The following is a 20,694-nucleotide window of genomic DNA, read 5'->3' as shown; positions in this document are numbered from 1 at the left end:
GACAAAACAACCCAAATGTCCATTGACTGATGAATGGATAGACAAAATGTGGTATAGCCATGATGAGGTTTTGGGGTGGTGGTGGGGTGGTTTGTGGGGTGTGAAGGCAATGGCCAGGAAAGAATTCTTGAAGACGTCTTTGGTGCAAAAAAAAGTGATTTTATTGAAGCATGGGGACAGGATCCATGGGCAGGAAGAGCTGCACTGTAAGTGCTGGGGGTTGAGTCCGGGGAGAGGGAGTTTCCAAAGAGACTTCACACGGTCAAGACTTACTGGAGGCCTAGCTGTTGTCAAGCTAAGGTTGTCTTTCCCTCTAGCAAAACATTAACTTGAAGATAGTAGAGAGTTCCTGGACTTTAGGCTGTCGATGGGATTGCCTTTTCTGGTAAACGGGGGGAGACTTATCAGTTTAACCTTTTGTTTTTTGTCTTTTGTTTTGTTTTGGGGTAGCTGGGAGTGTCCAAGGAATATCACACGTGTCCCACCTGGGAGGGGGCGGGGTGCTAGCTTGGGTTTTGCCCTCAGCCTGCCTCACGCTCCCTCATCAGCCACACGATTGGATACTATTCCACCATAAAAAGGAATGAAGTGCAGATATGTGCTGTGCCATAGGTGAACCTTGAAAACATGCCGAGGGAAAGAAGCCAATCCCAAAATACTTCATATTGCTGATTCCATTTACACGGAGTGTCCAGGTAAACCCATAGAGATGGCAAGTAAATCAGTGGCTGCCTAAGGCCTGGGGGAGGTTGGGGATGATACGTAGTGACCGAATGGGCACGAGAGATCTTGTGGGAGAAGGAATGGTCTAAAACTCGAGTGACGATGGTTGCACAAATACAAATTTGCCAAAAATCATTGACTTGTGCATTTAAAATCGGTGAATTTTATAGGATTTAAACGCTATGTCAATGAAGCTGTTAAAAACAAAAACAAGCCCTGAAGCCACCGGCCCTGAACAAAGTCCTGCGGTTGTGGCAAAATGGATGATCAGAGGCCTTGCTAATTCCAGTTCGTTTTTTTCCTCTGCTAATTGCTTGTGATAACCTAGATTCCGTCCTGATCTGTGAAATCGGCCTGGGACAGCCTCAGCTGCTGAAGCTGTTACTTTTAAGAAAACCCATCCTCCCCCCGCCTCTTGGCCTCGTGAGAACCACACAAACCCCACACCTATTCAGCCAAGACAGCTGAACTTCCAGCGTAACGTGTAAGGGACAAGGTGCGCGGCCCCAGCTTGGCAGCGCTTTGTCTCAAACCTTGGTTTTGGTTTTTGCTTTCAGTAGGAGCCGGCAGTCCGCGAGTGGTCTGTGATAAAGCTCCATCTATCCCTTCCCTCCAGAATGCTTATTTCCCCCGACTACTCATCCAGCCAGGCAGTCTGTGGTGTCATCGTATTCTGCCACTGAGCTATCAGTGATACTATGGTGCAGACCTTGCAAATGCTTAATGTAGCCATTCGCTGTGCAGTATAGTAGAAATTCGTGGATATGGTAGAGGACTGGGGAGAAACTATTTTTTAAACAGAGACAAATACCAGAACATCTGCAGCCCTCCACCAGGAGACCCTGCTTCCCTTTCTTCTTTAGGAGTTGGGAATGAACTCCAGAGAGCAGTTGAAAAATTCGAGTTGGACTGAACCATCCTCCTCCAGAAAGGCGGGGTGGTCGAGGCTTGGAGGAAATGCTCTCATCCAAGAGCACAACGGCTGCTTCCCACAGCCGGCAGCAGGCCCGGCAGGTGGGGGAGGGCCAGGGAGGACCGGAGCCTTTCTGCTGCCAACGTGGGGGAGAGCGGTAGCTCCGCACGGGCACCGTTGTTCTAAAGTAAAAATGCCTCCTGGCAAATGGGAGACTCCAACTTGTAGGAAGAGAAAAAGCTGGAGACAGAAGAAAGTAGTCCAGAGCCAAAAAAGAGCATTAAGAAATCTTTTCTTAGGAACGTGATTGTGTTTGTATAGAGCAGTGCTGTCCAACCTATCACTAGTCACTAGTCACATGTTGGTATTTAAATTTGAATTAATTAACTTTAATTAAATGAAAATGTCGCTTCTTCAGCCATACTAGCCACATTTCAAGTGCTCAGTAGCTCATAGCTCTTTTGAACTGCACCATTTAATCTAGGAGAATACGGAAAGATATTCTGTCTGGGCCCACCTGTTTATGCTTGAAGTAGGGAAACACTGTTGAAGAAATACAGTTTTACAGATTAAACTTGGGCCAGTAGACCTTGTCGATAAGCAGATAGCCCCTGGCCTGCATCCAGTGGTTCTCAAACCTCACTGCACCTCAGAATCACCTGGAGGGCTTTGAAAATTCCCAGTGCTCAGGCCACAAAGCTGACCAAAGAAATCAGAAACTCTGGTGAGTGGGATCGGCCATCAGGTTTCTTTTAAAAAATAAACTTTGAGAGTAGTTTTTATGGTACTCTTGTCACAATTAATAAACCAATATGGATACATTATGATTATGAAGGTCTACACTTCATTCAGATTTCCTTAGTGTTTACTTAATGTCCTTTTTCTGTTCCAGGATCCCATCTGGGACATATACTGATGAAATTTGAAGTGGGGTTCACGAACAAACGACTAAGAAAGAATTTTTGAGATGTCTTCAGTGCGAACAGGTGATTTTATTAAAGTATGGGGACAGGACCCATGGGCAGGAAGAGCTGCACTGGGGGGTTGTGAGGAGCGACTGATGATATACTTTTAGATTTCGTGGGGCGGGGGGTGGAGGGGAGGAGTAGAGTTAAAGTTAGTTTCCAAGGAATTTTTGGATGCTGAAAGCAGGGTCTCACAGGACCAGAAGATTTAGCTATTGTCAAGATAAGGTTGCTTTTAGTTTTTTAAGGCGTAAACATTAAGGCATTAAGGCAGCCATAAACGCCTTGGGGAGTGTTACCCGCAGCAGGTGTCCTGACATCTATCAATAGGCCGCAGGCCATAAGGGAATTTAATTTAAACTACATCTTTCTTGCCTTTGTTTCCCTCACCACATACCACCTTACATTTAGTTGTCATGTCTCCTGGAGCTCCTCTGGAATATGACAGTTTCTGAGACTTTGTTCTTTATGATCTTGACAGTTTGGGGGGGGGTACCAGTCAAGTATTTTGTAGAATGATCTTCCATTGTGACTTGTCTGATGTTTTCCTCATGATTAGACCTAGATTATGGGTTGTTAAGAAGAAAACCACAGTCACAAGATGGAGTCACTTATTCTAGGCCAAGTCACCAAACTAGGGCTTAATATCTAACCTAACTGTAGTTTGCACCTCCCCCAGAAGGTACTCCTAACTGGTCAGTCAGGAATTTTCTGGTCAGTACCAGTGTGGTCATCTGTCACATGGGCCCTCTCTGCCTCCCAAAAGAAGAGATAATCTGCATGGCAAGACCTCTTGCCATTCCCCCTAAGGGAAGCTGATCTTGCCAGAAACAATCCTTTTTTTTTCTTTTGCTGGTGACTTCCTAGTCCCACCCTCTTTCTTTTTTTTTTTTTTTTAATTTTTTTTTTCAACGTTTATTTATTTTTGGGACAGAGAGAGACAGAGCATGAACGGGGGAGGGGCAGAGAGAGAGGGAGACACAGAATCGGAAACAGGCTCCAGGCTCTGAGCCATCAGCCCAGAGCCTGACGCGGGGCTCGAACTCCCGGACCGCGAGATCGTGACCTGGCTGAAGTCGGACGCTTAACCGACTGCGCCACCCAGGCGCCCCCCCACCCTCTTTCTTTAAAAAACCTCCCATTTTGTACACTCCTTTGAATATCTCTCTGATTTGCTAGATAGAATGCTGCCCAATTCATGAATTGCTTAATAAAGCCAATTAGGTCTGCAAATTTACCCAGTTGAATTTTGTCCTTTAATGGGGTTTTGGAAGATCACAGATAAAGTGCCGTTTTTATCACATGATGTCAAGGGTAAGTACAGGCTACCCATATGACTCCTCGCTGTTGATGCTGACCTGGATGAGAAAATGTTAGGATTATCTACCATAAAATCACTCCCATACCGTCCGTACTCTCTGGAAGGAAGGCTCTATGCCCAGCCCATATTTAAGGCATGGGGATTGACACTCCACCACTTTGAGGGGGAAATGTTTACATAAATTATTTGGAATTCTACTACATGGGAGATTGGTTTCTTCCCTCCCATTTATTTATTCATTCACTCATATGATTATATAATATGGACTCATGTGCATTTATATCATACTTCAGGTTATAATCCAATATGTTATTTTGTTGTTCCCATTGTTCCTCCTGTGGCTGAGAGCTCTTTCAGTCTGTGTATGTATCCCCTTGACATAATTCCAGCAATGTAGGAGGTTTTCTTTTGAGCACTTGCTTACTGTACAAGATGTTCTAGGATCACCTTATATATATCCTTAACCCTTCCTAGAATCAGCCATTTCTCCAAGGAGCCCTGGTTCCTTTTATTGGAGAATGGTTAGACTAAGACCAAGTATTAAGCGTGCTCACTGCTATTGGGGTTCTTGCTTCTAGGTCCTCAACGGACAGAGCAAAGAAACATATATATGTGCATGTACTCACCTGAGTATATACACATGAACACACATCTATAAATATTTCTATATGTAGCCATCTGCATATATATTAAAGTTAACATGGGTCCATACTGATGTAGCCAACTCTCCATTACCACATCAATCATTCTAGCCTTCTCCCCTTGCTTAGCTGTACTTCCCATTCTGACAGTGAGAAAGCTGGTTCCCACCATTGCCATCCATTTACTTGATTGTTCAATTCCAGTATACATGTATAGTGATATCAGGCTTGCTAACCTGCAACCATCACCACAGTCAACTTTAGATTATGTTCATTACATGAAGAAAAAAACACACCTCTATCTCTTAGCTATCATCCTTCTACACCCTGTCCCCAACCTCCCCCCAGCACTAAGCAACCACTAGTATACTTTCTGTCTATGGATCCCTAGTCTGGACTTCCATATGAATGTTATCTTTATCTTTATTCCTCTATATGTACTGTCCTCCCCCAGCCCCCGTCTCTGTGTCTCTCTCTTTATATATAATATACTTGTATATTTCTTCTTTTTATATATACTTTACTGCCTTATTGCAATGGCTAGGATCTCCAGTACAATGTTAAATAGAAGTGGTAGGAGTAGACATCTTTGCTTGGCAGGAAAACAATCTTTCACTATTAAGTATGTTAGTTATAGTGTTTTTTTTTTTAATTTTTTTTCAACGTTTTATTTATTTTTGGGACAGAGAGAGACAGAGCATGAACGGGGGAGGGGCAGAGAGAGAGGGAGACACAGAATCGGAAACAGGCTCCAGGCTCTGAGCCATCAGCCCAGAGCCCGACGCGGGGCTCGAACTCACGGACCGCGAGATCGTGACCTGGCTGAAGTCGGACGCTTAACCTACTGCGCCACCCAGGCGCCCCATTTATAGTGTTTTTTAAAGCATGTTCTTTATTAGATTGAGGAAGTTTCCTTCTATTCCAAGTTTGTTGACAGATTTAATCTTGATGGATGTTGGAATTTTTAAATAACTTTTTCTCTTTCTATTGAGATGGTCACATGTATTTTCTTTATTCTTGTGCAGTGGTAAATTACATTAATTAATATTTGAATGTTAAACCTACTTTGCATTCCTGGTATAAACTGCATTTGGTTATGATGTACCATCTTTTTTTTCGTGCTTTTGGATTGGATTGAATAACTTTTTTAGAGTTTTTATAGCTATATTCAGGAAGGATATCTACCTGTAGTTTTCTTTTTTTAAAAAAATCTTTATCTGGTTTGGCTTCATAGAATGAATTGGGAGGTCGACCCTCCTGCTTAATTTTCTGGAAGTGTTTGAATAGAATTTTTAAAACATATTTGCTAGAATTCACCTCTGAAGGATATCTGGACCTGAGGTTTTCTTTGTGGGAGGTTTTTAACAAGTATTCAATTTCCTTAATATGTTCAACACTTGTCATTATATATTTCCTCTTGGATGTGCCTTGGTAGTCTGTCTTTTAAGAAATTTATTCACTTCATCCAAGTTGTCATATTTATTGGCATAAAGTTATTCATAATATCATCTTCTTTCATTTTTTAATTGAGGTAAAATATATGTAATATACAATCTATCATTTTAGACATTTATAATTGTCCAGGTCAATAGCATTAAGTATATTCACACTGCTGTGCAGCCATCACCACCATCCATCCCTAGAACTCTTTATCTTGCACAACAGAAACTTTGTCCCTATTAAATAACAGCTTCCCTTCACTTCCTCTCCACAGTCCCTGAAGCCACCATTGCCCTTCCTGGCTCTGTAAATATGACAACTCTATTAACTAATATAACTCAGATTATACAATATTTGTCCATTGTGACTGTCTTATTTCACCTAACATAATGTCTTCAAGGCTTATCTACACTGTACCATGTATCAGAATATCTGTCCTTTCCTTTCCTTTTGGAGGCTGACTAAGATCTCACTATATGTATATTTCACTTTTTAATTTATCCATTCATCTGGAGATGCCCACTTGGATTGCTTCCAATTTTTGGCTAATGAGAGTAACGTGGCTGTGAACATAGATCTACAAATACCTGTTAATACTTGTTCAAGTCTCTGCTTTCAATTCTTTCAGCTATATACCCAGAATTTGAAATACTGGATCATGCTGTAATTCTGTTTTTAATTCTTTGAGGAACCACCATACTGTTTTCCACAATACTTCCTTGTTGTACGTTTCCCACCAGCAAAGCCTCAGAGTTCCAGTTTCTCCATCTCCTTGCCAACACGTCTTTTCTGTATCATTCTCCTTCCTCTGACTACTTTTAAGATTTTCTTTTTATCACTGGTTTCAAGCAATTTGATTATGAGATGTGTTAGTGCAGCTTTCCTCATGTTTCTTGTTTTTGGATCTGTTGAGTTTCCTGGCTCTGCTGGTTCATAGTTGTCATTAACTTTTGAAAAATCTTGGCCATTATTTCTTCAAATAGTTTTTGAATTTCCCCCCTCCCCTCTGTCTTCTGGAAACTTCAACTGTATATATATATATATATATATTTGGTTGCTTGAAGTTGTGCCATTTCACTGATGCTCTGTTTATTTATGTTTTGAGTTTGTTTTCACTCTGTGTTTCGTTTTAGATGGTATGTATGGCCATGTCTTCATACTCTTTTCATCTGCAATGTGTCATCTGTCATTAAATCCCATCCAGTATATTTTTCATCTTAGACATTCTAGAAGTTGGTTTGGATCATTTCATATGTCCCATTTCTCTACTCAGCATGTCCAATCTTTCCTCTAGCTTCTTGAACAAATGGAATACAATTATATAATTGTTTTAATGTCCTTTTCTATTAACTTATTCTCTATTTAATTTCTTTGTCAATTTTAATAGATCTTTCTCCTCGTTACAGATTGTATTTTTCTTCTTCTTTGCCTGTCTGGCAAATTTTTATTGGATGTCAAGTATTGTCAGTTTCACCTTATTAGATACTGAATATTTTGACACTTCTATAAATATTCTTTTTTTAAAGTTTATTTACTTTGAGAGAGAGAGAGAGAGAGAACAAGTGGGGGGCCAGCGAGAGCGGGACAGAGGATCTGAAGTGGGTTGCACGCTGATAGCAAAGAGCCTAATGTGGGGTTTGAACTCATGAACCATGAGAGCATTACCTGAGCCGAAATCAAGAGTCAGACGCTTAACCTACGGAGGCAACTAGGAGCCCCCTCCTATAAATATTCTTGAGCTTTGTTCTGGGATGCAGTTATGTGGAAATAGTTTGATCTTTTCCGGTCTTGCATGAGCGAAAGTTTTGTTAGTTGGGGCAAGAACATGGTTTTAGTCCAGAGTTAATTTTTGATTACCCCTGAGGCAAGATCCTTTTTATTATTTAAACCTAGGATTTGTCAACTTCTGTACTATTGACATTTTGGGACAGATAATTTCTTAGAGTGGGGGGCTGTTTGTGCATTGTAGGATGTTCAACAATATCCCTGACCTTTACATACTAGATAGCATGCACCTGATTGGGAAACCAAAAATGTCTCCAGATATTGCCAAACATTCCCTTGGGGACAAAATTGCCTTCCATTGGGAATCACAGCTTTAAACGGTGCTCCCTGAGTTATGAGATTTCTCACACTAACTGGACAACAGATACTATTTCTGCCTGTGTATGATCTCTGGGCACTGCTCCCTATAATGCTTTTTGGTGATTGTTTTCCTGGTTTTGGGTAGTTTCATCACTTGCACTGATCAGTATTTTCCCGAATATTTTAGAGAGACCCCCTGAAGATCTCTGGACTTCTCTCTCTCTCTTTGCAGCTTTTCCCCCTCTGAAACTCTGTTATATGAATCTAGTCACCTCTGTTTCTTCAGGCTCCCACCTTCGTGTACTTAATTCAGAGAGGCTGCTTAGGCTCCCCCTCCCTGTGCTGAACCCTGGAAACTTTCTTCAGGTAGTAATCCGGGGCAATATTAAGGCTCACCTCATTAATTTTTCCATATTTCAGGGATAACTCTTTTTTGTTGCCTGATGTCCATTGTCTTAAGTGACATATTTTGTGTATTTTGTCTAGTTTTTTTTTTTTTTTTTTTTTAGCTATTTCAAGTACCTTCCATAATACTTTGAATACTTACCAAGGGTAAGTACCTTCCATGATACTTTGTCTTGACTAGAAACAAAAGTAACATTTAGTAGTGTGCCTTTTTTAACTCTTAAATATTTGGAGCTTTTCCAGATATTTTTATTTCTTTCTAATTCAGTTCCACTCTGGCTATAGAAAAGTCTCTATATGATTTCAATTATTTTAAATATATCAAGACATGTTTTATGGCCCAACATATGGTATATCCTGGTGAAATGTCCAATGCGAACTCAAAAAGAATGTCCTTTGTGCTGTGAGTGGATGGAATGTTTTATAAATGTTGTGTAGGTAAAATTGGTTAATGATGTCATTCTATTCTTTATATCCTTACTGATTTTTTTTAGTATACTTGTGTCAATTACTGAAGGCAGAATATTGAAGTCTCTCAATGTAATTGTGGATTTGCCCATTTTTCATTTTGTTTCTGTCCATTGTTGTTTCATGTATTTTGACGTGCTGTTATTGATTTCATACATATCTAGAATTATTATGTCTTTTTGATGAATTGACCCCTTTATAATCATAAAATGTAAATGTCCCACACTAGCTTGGGTGATATTCCTTGTTCCGAAGTCTTCTTTGTCTGGTGTTAATATAGCTAATCAGCTTTCTTATGATTAGTGCTTTTGTGGTCCAGATTTTTCCATCCTTTTATTTGTGTCTTCATATTTAAAGTGGATTTCTTATATAGATTTACATTTAATGTAATTACCAACTTGTTTGTATTTAAATGTAACATATTACTATTTGCTTTCTGTTTTCCCCACACGTTCTTTGTTCATTTGTTCTTCCTTTCCTGACTTTTTTGATATTATTAGACTATTTTATTAGCATTCCATTTAATCTCCTCTCTTGGCTTATTAGCTTTACCTCTTTGGGTTTTTTTTAATGTTTATTTTATTTTTGAGAGAGAGAGAGAGTGAGTGAGAGAGAGAGAGAGAGAGAGAGAGAGAGAGAGAGAAAGCATGAGTAGGGGATGGTCAGAGAGAGAGAGACACACACAGGATCCGAAGCAGGCTCCAGGCTCTGAGCTGGTGGCACAGAGCCTGATGCGGGGCTCGAACTCACAAACAGCGAGATCATACTGAGCTGAAATTGGCACTTAACTGACTGAGCCACCCAGGTGCCCCTATTTGTCTATCTTCAAATGATATTATACCCCATTAATACACCCTAAGAACCTCACAACAATATTCTTCCATTTTCCTTCCTATCCTTCATGGTATCATTTTCATACATTTTCCTTCTGCATATGTTACTAGCACAACAATGCATAATTATTGCTGCTTCAAACAGGCACTTAGCTTTTAAATTTTTTTTTTTCAACGTTTATTTATTTTTGAGACAGAGAGAGACAGAGCATGAACGGGGGAGGGGCAGAGAGAGAGGGAGACACAGAGTCGGAAACAGGCTCCAGGCTCTGAGCCATCAGCCCAGAGCCCGACGCGGGGCTCGAACTCCCGGACCGCGAGATCGTGACCTGGCTGAAGTCGGACGCTTAACCGACTGCGCCACCCAGGCGCCCCGGCACTTAGCTTTTAAAGAAATTTAAAAGAATGTGAAGAAATCATTTAAATATTTACCCACATAGTTAGCCTTCCCAGTTCTCTCGATTTCTGTGTATAGATCCATGTTTTCATCTGGTATCATTTTCTTCCTGCTTGAATAGATTTCTTTAACGTTTCTTGCAGTGCGTGTCTGATGGCAAGGAGTCATGGCAGATTTTGTTTGTCTGGAAAATTCTTCATTTCACTTTTGTTTCTGCAAGCTCTTTCCCCTGAGTATAAAATCCTCAGTTGACAGTTACTTTAGCACATTAGAGTTGTTGTGCAGTTGTTTTCTGGTTTGCATAGCTTCTGGTGAGAAGTTTGTTATCACTCCGAAGTATATTCATGTATCTCTCTCTTGTTCCTCTTTTACATTTCTGTGACTCCAATTATGTGTGTGTTAAATCACTTGACATTGTCTCACAGGTTGCCAGAAACTTTCTTTAAACGATGTCAGGCTTTGTCCTGTCCCATTAGGCAGGAGAGTCTTGAGCAGCTCTAGGGGCTGTGGGACCCCAGTGTTCAGATGGGATCCTTCTTGCTGATTGCTTCTCTTCCACTGTAATATTAGCCTCTCAATAATCATGACAGCATCTTTATTATAATTATTTTATTAAATTTTTTTAATGTTTATTTATTTTTTTTGAGAGAGGGAGGGAGACAGAGCATGAGTGAGGGAGGGACAGAGAGAGGGAGACACAGAATCCGAAGCAGGCTCCAGGCTCTGAGGTGTCAGCACAGAGCCTGATGCAGGGCTCGAACTCACAAACCACAAGATCATGACCTGAGCCGAAGTCAGCAGCTTAACTGACTGAGCCACCCAGGTGCCAGTATTATCATTATTTTAGAGCCAGGAATTTTCCTGACTTTTCTTTCCCTTCAGTGTGTCTTACTGAAGTAACGTTAAGGTGTTAAGCAAGTTAAACATGTTTGCAATTGGTCACTTCCCCATCTGCCAACACATTTGTTTTACTGATATTTGGGTGTTTGTATGTGTTTGGATATAGATGTATTTTTTAATAACATAAAAGTTATGGTAGTAATCAATATTAACACTAGAAATTTCAAAAATACAGAAAAAGGGAAAAAAGGAAAAAATAGAAATTATCCATATCTCCCACTCGCAGATAGAGATAATTGCTGCAAACCACTTGATATGCATATTTCTTATACATCCTTCTATCATAACTGTTACTTTTTAAATTAAAAATTGGGAGTATGTTGGGCATCTATTGTGCAACCTACTCTTTTTGCATAATATATTATGGATGACTTTGCATTGATTAAGTATTCTATTTTATTTACTCAACAGAGTACTTACTATATTTCAGGCACTGTTATAAGCACTTTATAAATATTAACTCATTTACTCCTCATGACATCACTACTGGTAGATATTAACAACATCCCCCATTTCATAGAAGAGGACACTGAGGCATAGAGAGGTTTAGTAATTTGCCCAAGATCCTCTAGTTAACCTTGTAAATCATGGGGCCATATTCAAGCTCAAGCAATCCAAAATATCATTTTATTTCTGTTTTTATGTAATCTAGTTTCCGGTATGTTTTTACTAAGGATCCTGACACACCAGTAAGGCCCAGTTGAAGTAGTCTCCATTGCACCATGAATGGCTCATTCCCTCCACTGCCTACCATCCATTTCCTTTCCTCATAGTTCCCTAATTTCTTCTTAGGGACTTTTCTTCCACTGGGTTCATGCTTGGTTGATGATAAATCTGGATTCCTGCCCTCCTCCTTCTCACTGCCCTGGCAAACCTGAGGGCATATATATGACCTAAGCATGACTAATCGTAAGCTGTTCCCTAGGACTTCGATTTTTGGGTGTTTTAAATTCATTTGTTCACTATAATGTCAGCTTCACACGGACAGGGATTCTTATTGGTTTTGTTCCTGGCTGTATTTCCAGTACTTAGGACAGTTCTTGGCATGATTTAGCACAGTGCTAGTCACAGAGTAGATGTAAATTGGAGCTATCACCACCACCATCATGATCATCATCATCATCTATCTCCCTCTACTGGAATGGAAACCTCATGAGAGTGGGGGTGTTGTCTGTTTTGCTTACTGCTGTATCCCTAGCATGTAGAACTATGCCTGGCACATGGTAAGTACTTGTAAATATGTATTTGATGAGTGAATGGATTCCAGTGGTGGTATATGCTTGGGTGAAGCTGCTGAGTGGTTCCAGACCCTCTGGAGCACCCTGGTTCTTGGCTCTTTCAAGTTTGGTTCTTTAGCTTTCTTATGATCTCTTGAACTTTTCTACAGGCTTCCAGTACATTTCCATTTGTGTGTGTGTGTGTGTGTGTGTGTGTGTGTGTAAGTTATCCAGAATCTTTTTTGGTTGCTTACAATCAAAGACCTCTAGCTGAAAACCAACTTATAGGAATGTCTCTCTCTCAAATCTGGAGCATTATGTTGTCAATATCAGTGGAGAACCAAGGACACGTGGTCTGATATATGATCTTTGTGAGTTGTTAAAGTTGGTATTGCTATGATTACTGACTTGACTGTCACTATTTGCTGAAATATTGGCACTTGAAGGGCTAGAAGGACAATTAAAGGGTTTGTGGGGATACTATCCAGTAGGGTATTTAAAGTCAAGATAGTCCTGGGAAAAAGGGAGCCAGATGCTGACATTCTTTCTCATGTACCTGGTTGCTGTCTGTCTCTAGAGTGATTGCACATTTGTTAAAGGTAGTCGTTATCTTGTCTTGAGGGCAGAGATCCATGACTTATATTTTGGATGTGTAGTAGATAATAAAACTTAGCATCAGAAGACCTCAGCGTGAATCTATTCCTCCTACTTATTGGCTTGAGCAGTGTGAAGTCCATTCTTCAAGTAGCTCTGGTGATACAGCACCAGTGATATGAAGGAAAATGCCAAGTCCTTTCTGTGAGTGCCTCACACTTTTTTCATGATACCATTCCTGAAGAAGTCACAAAGTGTTTCACTTGCAGATCAACGTTAATTTAATAAGCACCACCCCTTTATTTTCTATGGTTGCTTAAATAGCTCAAAGGGGCCAACTACAGGCTCTTAGATGATTTGTAACTAGGCAAGGAGGCTGCTTCATCAAAGGCTCCTTAGTGGGAAAGTAGTTGCTAAAAATCCACAAAAAATTGATTCTTTCTTTCCATCTAGGTGTATACCCCAGCAGGATCTGTAAGTCCCTTTTCATCATTATTATTCAGCTTAATCTGAAGTCATTTACTAGCTCCCTTCCTTCGGATTACGGCCATCTGGGCTGTTAGCATTTCCTCCAAAAGATTAGTAATCAATTAGTGTGCAGAAAGGATTTATAAATATGTAAGGACTGTGTTTCCCTGGGCTAAGTGGGTGACATTATGTTCCTGTGCCTCATCTTTTTGTGCTTCTAGACACATCATCATTTCCCAAAATAAAGCAAGTAAGTGCAAAGTCAGTGAGCAAATAAAATCTTTCTTTGGTGGTTTTCTAGGACTAGTGTAGGAGGCAAAACCAGATTTCCTGGTAGATGAGTTTGGGAGAATGCTGTCATAATGCCTTGAATAGAAGGCTTGAGGCCAAGTATGTAATCGAGCAAAACTCACTCTAACATTACTGTATTAGTAGGAGCCCATAATCCCTTCTGTGGGAGTTTACAGTTGCAAGGCTATTAGCAGGCCATAGTTCCTCTAATTGCAATGGGACATGCAAGACCACATCTTAGCCACTTTGGGGACAGTTATGCCAGGAACATTGCTGTCCACTCACCATCACATTGACCATCTTCTCGGACAATGCTGCCCGTCTTAGGAAGCAGCTGGCTTAGAAGTTGTTCTTGTGTGACTTGTTAGCTACCAACTTGATGACCTTGCTGCCAATCATTACAAACCCAAACATTTAGTTTGTGTCACCTCCAGCTCAAGGTTTCTTAGATTCTCTCTGGCAGAACACAGATGCTATTCCCTTTTACACTTTCAATGCAGAGACTGGGAGCTGGACAAATTCAGACTGTATCACAGACCTGTGATTTTTCCAAGCACTTCTTTTCCACCCCAGGAACTCATCTGCTCCAGAGCTTGACATCTGGAGTGGAGATCTTTAGGAGAAGCAAGGTGGTGAATTACTGTGCACTCTTGTTTGAGCTTCATGGGATGGGAGGGATCTTTGGAGGAGCCCAGAGAAGGCTTGGGCTTGCACTCAGCAAAGTGGTAAGTAAAAGATTTGGTCTCTAACATTATCACACTTCCTCTTGTCTCTATCCTTCTGATTGTACAGATACCTGGTCTTCCATTTCATTCAGTAAGGAAAGGTACCACACTGGCTATAAAGCAGCAAAGTGAAGGAAGAGAGGAAACATGCGTGTGAAAATCTCAGGAAACTTGGAGTCATGTTTCTTTTGGTTGTAGGTGACAGAAAGAGGATGATGATTGAGTTTATGAGCCCTCTGAAGATCTGTAAACAATGAATTATGAAGTCAACTTGAAGAAGCTAGGGACAATTCATGTAGAAGAGGGAAGGCTCAGGTAGGGGTGATTAAGGTGGTGTGGGGACATGAGAACCATCTTCATATGATGAACAAGAGGAACTAGATTTACGGGCTGCTGTGGAGGTGGAATTAATAGCAATGCAGGGGCAAGGGAAGGAGTATCACATAGTGGAAAGTTCATTGGTCTCAGAATCAGGAGACCTAGACTCTGGTACTGGTTTTGTCTCTATCTGAATCTCCTCCTCGTTAGGGGTGGTGAAGCCATGGTTTGGATTGGCCGGGCAATGACTCAGATAAGATTACTGGGATTGTGGGTTGGAGACAGTGGATCCAAAGGTATGGGCCAGGGTGAGGAGGCAAGTCTAAGTTCTTTACAGAGAGCTAGTGATGAAATCCAAGCCTCAGTTTGAAGGTCCAGAGGTAGGCAAGAGTCACGAGGATATTAGAGCAGGAGCAGGTCAGGAATAAGCTGGGGCAGGTGGGTTTTGGAGAATGGTAAAAACATGAGTAGGTGCTTTCTGCTTGCCTCTAGGTATGTGAGGAGCCTGGTGGGGTGCACCAGTTTAGAGGGCTAGTGCAAGTCATTATCTAGCCATGAGACTTGGGCTGACTGTCCTCCCATATCTGGGCCTCAGGTATCTCTGGTGTGAAGTAAGGGGGCTGCAGTCATGTCCCCCTCTGGTTTTATGAGTTACAGGAAAGAAATCTTGGGTGTTCTATTAGAACAAGGTTTTCTGCCAATTAGAGCAGTCCGCTTATGGATCTGGCAACCTTGGCAAGTAGAGGGAATTCCAGATCTATTAGCAAGATGAGGAGGCCCAAATTCTGTTCTTCCACCTCTTTAAGGTAATAGCTCTTCTAGAACGGGTGAGAACACGCCCTGCAGGTACTGTCTTTCAGTAGCATCTGCCCCTTCATGTTTGGCTGGCTTCTCCCAGTCAGTAGAGCTCTCACAGGAATCGGATGTTCTCTATTTTGCCACAGTAGAAAGCAATATAAACACTCTTCAGCTATTCACTGGTGTGAGTGTTTTTTGTTGTTGTTGTTTTTGTCTTCTTTTTGGAAAATCTCCATGGCTGCGCCATTTGGCTATCTGAAGCTTCTGCATGCATCGCAAACACCATCTGTTATAACCCGAGACACACATACTGCATGTAATTAGTAATATAAGCCAGCTTTGCAGCTGTACATGGCAGGGGAAATTGACACAAGCACAACTTCCTCTGTAGGACTGATATGGTGAATGGGGCATTTGTGGTTTGTCTGAGCTTTGGTGTTCATCAATTAAAGATTTCTTTTGGCTGCTGTGGAGATACTGCTTATTTGATTAGAAAACTTGCCTCGAAGAAAACGACTAGCTTCTTCTTAGAGCTGTTGACTACACATTGAGGAGGAAGTCCAACCTGGGGGCTATTTCAGGAGGCCTCACGAGAATTCCTCGGCCAGGGTAAGCATAGGTGTAGGTGCAGAAGGCGTGACTCTCTCTTTTCATCTCTGCCATTGACATCCTCCAGAGGGGTCCCACGAGGTCACTGAGCTGGCATACTCCTCTCCCCAGCTTACTGTAATGACCTCTCAGCCTTCCTGTTGCACCCTTACCTTTTGTGCACATGACTACTGAAGCCTCCCAAGAGGCAGGGGAGAGTCTAATTTACTACTATTTGGGACAAAACCTAAGCTCAGGAATGACCCAGCCAGTATCATAAGAGGCACCATTGAGACAGGAACCCAGACTTTAGGCTCTTGCCCGCTGTCCCCTACCCCCATCTTTCCTTTACTCTCGCTCTGCTGCACCAGCCCTTTCAGCCCTTGGCTTGTGGGAGGTTCAAAGGGCATCCCAAGGAATAGGTTATGAGGGCTTTATAAAGCAGACAAAATCCCACAGGTGCCAGCCATGAGCGTGTGCCTTGGGGGTGGTGGAATAAACCTTCCCACAGATGGATGTCCATTAGTGAACTCTGGCTCCCGGCTGCCTCTCTAACATTAGAGAATTTTGCTCCTAGTTCTTGCTGAAACAGCTGTGCAGAGAGACAGCCATGGGCACTCCTTAAAGGCGCAGATGTGTGTTTCTTTGTTCCTGTACCCCAAGGGCCCAGCTCAAGACCCAGCTGCCCATGTGACCAAGAGGGCACTGAGTATCAAACAGTCAATGGCGTAGAGGAGTGCCTACTCTGTGCCAGACCCTTTGCTAGCTGGGGGACTAAGGATACAACCAAGCAAGACTGAGACACAGTCCACCCCTCATGGAGTGAACAGTCTAGCTGAGGGGCTCAACTATAAATAAGTGAACAAAGACATGACTACAGGCCATGATGAGTTCTTGGAATGAAACGAATTTGCACAGCTATAGAGAGCCGTGGAGGAGTTACTCAGTGCTGGGTGCTCTTGCCTCTTGGCATTGAAGTTGAGAATAAGGCACACGAAGGAGGGAACCATTCCAAAAACTGGGGAAAAATACTTCAGATAAAGGAACAGCATGGGTTATACCCCACTACTATGCTCAGAAATATTCCTGTTGGAGAGAGATGTGACAAGAGGGTAGAAAGATATGCCCTTGACTTTCAGGGGGAGGCTAGAATCCATGGTACCAAATGCTTAGTGGCCTTTGGGCATGGATGTTGTGGGCTTTCAGTAGTGCCTCACCACATGCTGCTTCATATGTACATTGCCTGGTGGTCAACGAGGTCTCAACTCAAATGACGCCAAGGTCATCCATATGGACAGCTGTATCCCATTAATAATCCAAACAGGATTGCATTTGGTGTTCCTCAAGGGCCCTCATAGCCCTAAGATCTTTAAGGACTTCAAGTGTCCCTTGAGCTCACTCGGTTCTGCTGCCCTTGATAATATCTCCACACTGATTCATGGTAGAGCAAAAGTCATCTGGCCAACAAATTTGGCAACGCATATCAATAACCACAGAATATCCAGGAATTTCACTTTTGGAAAATATATTCTGAGGAAAATAATTCAAACTATTTACATGCACATTGCAGTGTTGTCCAAATGGGAAATTTGGAAGCTATGCAGTGGCTAACAATAAAAGATTGGATAATTTAAAAATGCTAGTAAAAATAACATCAGCTAACGTGTACTAAGGAGTTACCACTGGCACTGTGCTAAGTGTTTTATAGAATTAACTCGTTATGCCTCAGAACAACCCTGGTGATGGGAACCAGGCTATTGTCGTTCCTGGTTTGTAGAGGAGAGCACTGAGGCTCACAGGTTGAGTCACTTGTGCAAAAGCAAGGAGCCAGTGAGCAGTCAAGTTGCAATTTGAACCCAGCTCCTTCTGATCCCAAAGCCCAGGCCTTTTAATAAAGTTTATTTATTTATTTTTGAAAAAGAGAGAGAGAGCAAGTGAGCGAGAGCCCATGTGTATGTGCATGAGTAGGGGAGGGGCAGAGAGAATCCCAAGCAGGTTCCTTACTGTCAGGCCAATGAGGGGCTCGAACCCACCAACCATGAGGCCAAGTTGGACGCTTAACCGACTGAGCCACCCAGGCACCCCCCCTCCAAATCTCAGGCTTTTAAGTACCATATATGGTGAACTTTCTGTCTGAAGATGCTCATAATTATATGTGAGAAAGGTGAGATATGAAAATGTAGATCTGATTTGATTACAACCATGTAAAACAAGCAGCACTGATTTATAACCAAACAGGCGGAAGGAAATATATCAGTGTTAACATTGGTCATTTCAGGATGGAAACTCAACTGTCTTTTTCCACTTCTCTGTCTTTTCCAGATTTTTCTATAATGAGTACTTATTACTCATATAATAGCAATTCTGCTAATGAACTTATCATCGAACATGGGAACTGCAAAGGAAACCTCCTTCATCTTTTCCCACCAAAGCAGCCTCTATTCCATTTTATTTGCCTTTGGCCCACAGACCATAAACCTCATCTGTGTATAGTGGATGTGGACCTGAAAGAAAAATGAAGGACGTGCTACAGGTGTTGGCCTTCAAGTTCTTGCAAGAGGAAGTGACACATAGTCAGATGGGGGAGGTATCAGTGTTCCCTTTGCTTTGCTTCCTCCTCTTTTCTCCAACTGAAGAGTTGAGAGCTTAGTTTAATCCACATCATTTACATTGGGCAGATTAAGTCATGTGACCCTAGACCTTGCTGGAAAAGAAAGTTTCCTTTGATTAGTGGCAGAAAACCCTCAGTCCTTCACCTGTGCAAGATTTATGGAACGAAAATGAAAGTCAGGTGGGCAGTTTCTTCGGCTCCTTTGATGGCTCTTGTGTAAACACCTAATACCCATTTCAGAGCTCTTACCACTCACTTTCTAGGTCTCAATGGTCTCTTTGGATCCCTGTGAATCCGAAATGAGCAGGCACGTGGCTGGTCATGATTGGAGTGACCGTATTTACTTTGATTAAATGTTTGCCTTTCATATTGGGTTTCTTATTAAATTATAATCCAGAAACTGCTATACGGTATCCCTATTTATAAGTTTTCTAGTTGATTTTCAATGTTAGGACGTGCGTGCGCACATGCGTGCGCGCGTGTGTTTACCTATATGTTAGTTAAGAGGACTCTTTCTGTTTAGGAAGTAACATCATTCTATTGTCTCATTTGAGACTTCTTCCCGTTGCAAATGGTATTTTCAGCCAGATTGACAAATTACTTTAAAGGTTCGAACAGTCCTGGTCCTGAAAATAGAAGGGCAATTTCTTGTCTGGAGCAAAAGGAAGGTGAGTTCAGGATATTGAGTCATCTAGGACCAGACTGTCAAGATATGACTTGGTGGAGTGCCCGGATTTTGGTATTTGAAAGCTTTTTGTTTGAAATACCATCTCACATGCAGAAGCTGTCTCTGTGAAATGGATCTTCTTGATGATTGCAGAAACAGCTTTTTCCTAATTATGAGATGCTGACAGGCTGTCTGTGGGGATGACAGAGTAGGCCTGCATCAGCCAGGACATTAGTGTCAGGGGAGGCAGGGGTGGCTTTGGGTCGCTTGGATAATGAGTACTTTGCTCAAGGCTAATCGAGTGTCTCTAAGGCCAGGACTGGATTTAGAAGTTTCTGGTCATGCCCACAGCAAGTGCAGGGCAACTTGTGTTGAATACTTGCTGAATTCTCTTCTCGGAGCATGCGTCCCCAATTTTACCCGGTGCAGGCAAGAAGAGGGGGCTCTTCCTGTGTTCCCACAGCCCCTGACCTTGCTTTAGCCACGTCATGACCAGACTGGAAGGTCCCTATGAGATCACCTGCTGTAGCCCCTCTGTGCAGACACCAAAGCCGGAAAGGGGCTGGATTTGCCCAAGAAAGAACACACAGAGTCTGCAGGAGAGCTGAGATGGAGCCTCCTAAGCTCGTTTCCATTCTAGATGTTTGCACTGCACCTAACATAAGAAGTGTGTAAGGGGGAGCCTGGGTGGCTCAGTCGGTTAAGCGTCTGACTTCAGCTCAGGTCATGATCTCACCATTCGTGAGTTCGAGCCCTGCGTCGGGCTCTGTGCCCACAGCTCCGAGCCTGGAGCCTGCTTCGGATTCTGTGTCTCCCTCTCTCTCTGTCCCTCCCCCTACTTGCGCTCTCTCTCTCTCTCTCAAAAATAAATAAACATTAAAAGAAAAGAAATGTGTAAGTGTGCATTGGGGGTGGTCAGCGGCTCCTGGAGTCTCTGGAGAGCTAGCACTTGTGCTCGGTGAGTTGTTTTCTTCCTGGGGCCCCTATACCATGACAACTGAGGAGGGTGAGCGGATGGGCTTCAAGAGCACGCTCCTTTCTCTCTCATCTTTTGTCCCAGGGGTGGGGTTTTGGGGTCCCTGTGAAGAGCAAAGGACTCGCTCCCCTTCCTGCCTTGCGCCATCTGCCCACCACCCCCGCCCCCAACAGCCCTGCGATGACGGCCCTCCTGCCTGCCCTGGACTTGCCTCACTCCACATCCTCAGGGAATGGTGGGGGCTCCCATGTGAATGCTGTATTTCTCTCTTGCCGACTTATTCCAGCCTCCAGCTATAGTGTTCAGGACAGAGGTGGAAGGGGCCTCAAGAATTGCTTTAATCACAGGAA

General features: G+C 42.4%; 1 long non-coding RNA gene across 1 annotated transcript; it reads left to right on the top strand.

The window, feature by feature from the left end:
* Window positions 1-508: 508 nt before the first annotated feature.
* LOC115507560 lies at window positions 509-19,057 on the top strand. The gene is made up of 3 exons (XR_003966703.1): window positions 509-695; window positions 2,529-2,622; window positions 18,413-19,057. It is a non-coding gene; the product is annotated as an uncharacterized LOC115507560 (long non-coding RNA).
* The last annotated feature ends 1,637 nt before the right edge of the window (window positions 19,058-20,694 follow it).

This window comes from Lynx canadensis, chromosome X (assembly GCF_007474595.2).
Source record: "Lynx canadensis isolate LIC74 chromosome X, mLynCan4.pri.v2, whole genome shotgun sequence".
Taxonomy (NCBI): domain Eukaryota; kingdom Metazoa; phylum Chordata; class Mammalia; order Carnivora; family Felidae; genus Lynx; species Lynx canadensis.
Note: the sequence above shows the minus strand (reverse complement) of the source record. Positions and strands in the feature narration are given on the sequence as shown.